This window comes from Simochromis diagramma, unplaced genomic scaffold, assembly GCF_900408965.1.
Source record: "Simochromis diagramma unplaced genomic scaffold, fSimDia1.1 OVJJ01000176.1, whole genome shotgun sequence".
Taxonomy (NCBI): Eukaryota; Metazoa; Chordata; class Actinopteri; order Cichliformes; family Cichlidae; genus Simochromis; species Simochromis diagramma.
In genome coordinates, this window is record NW_024386892.1 from 2,103,404 (window position 1) to 2,104,434 (window position 1,031).

Below are 1,031 nucleotides of genomic sequence, written 5' to 3' on the forward strand. Positions count from 1 at the left end.
AAGTTGTAGAATTTTGACCATACAGCCCAAAACTTGTCCACTTTATTTCTTAATGTATAAGTTATTTTCTCTATAGATCGTATAGATGTCAGTCCATTAAGCCACTGAGATACTCCACATATCTTTTGATTTTTCCAGCACATAGCAACACAGCGCTTGGCTTCCAAAAGTCCAGTCGTTAACAGAGCTCTATTGTTTGCAGCAGGTACAAAATTATTCGGGTATATATTTAAAATACATATTTTAGGATGAAGTGGAATCACATCACCAATGATTTGACTCAACAGATTTATTACCTTTTCCCAAATCCACTTACCATCCTGGTCAAAATATCTGGATGTCCACTAGAAATATCCAGTTACATACTGGGTCTAAGAGGTTTTGTCCAAACTGTATTGTTTATTTTGAAATTCACTCCATGATTAATCCTGTGAATGCTCATTTAATGACATTTGAGGATTTTCACGTGTCCCAGCTGTTGCCGGTCCCCTCCAGTCCTCTGTCCCACCCTCACTCCCTGCTTCCAGCTGCCTGGAGTTTTTCTGTCAATAAATCCTGTGTAACTTCCTCCCTGTGTCCTGCATTTGAGTCCGGATAATGTGAAATAACTTACTGCAGACTTGCATGTCTGGCAACTGGCAAATCCAGGAACAGTATTTGAATTCCTATGGACCAGTGTTAGTGTTGAAATGGCTGATGCCAGCATAGCAGGCTTTTTAAAATCTTTTTTTAAATCTTTTTATTTTTTGATGAACGACTGGCTTCTCTCCTTCTCCTTATTTGGCAGGTGAGAGAATGAAATCATCATGTTGTTTGCCAGAAGGATGACTCGGAAACTCTGTTTTAACCATGAAGATATGGTGCCGGTGATCTTCAGTGACCCTCTGCACTCATAATGTGCCGTGAACTCTTAGATCAGTACATGGCTCATGCTGAGACACAGAGCACGCTCTCTTAAGATTAGCCTCACTATAAACATACTCACCAGTGATTTAGGATTGCTGAGGATGTCTCCAAGTTTACCTCGAAAT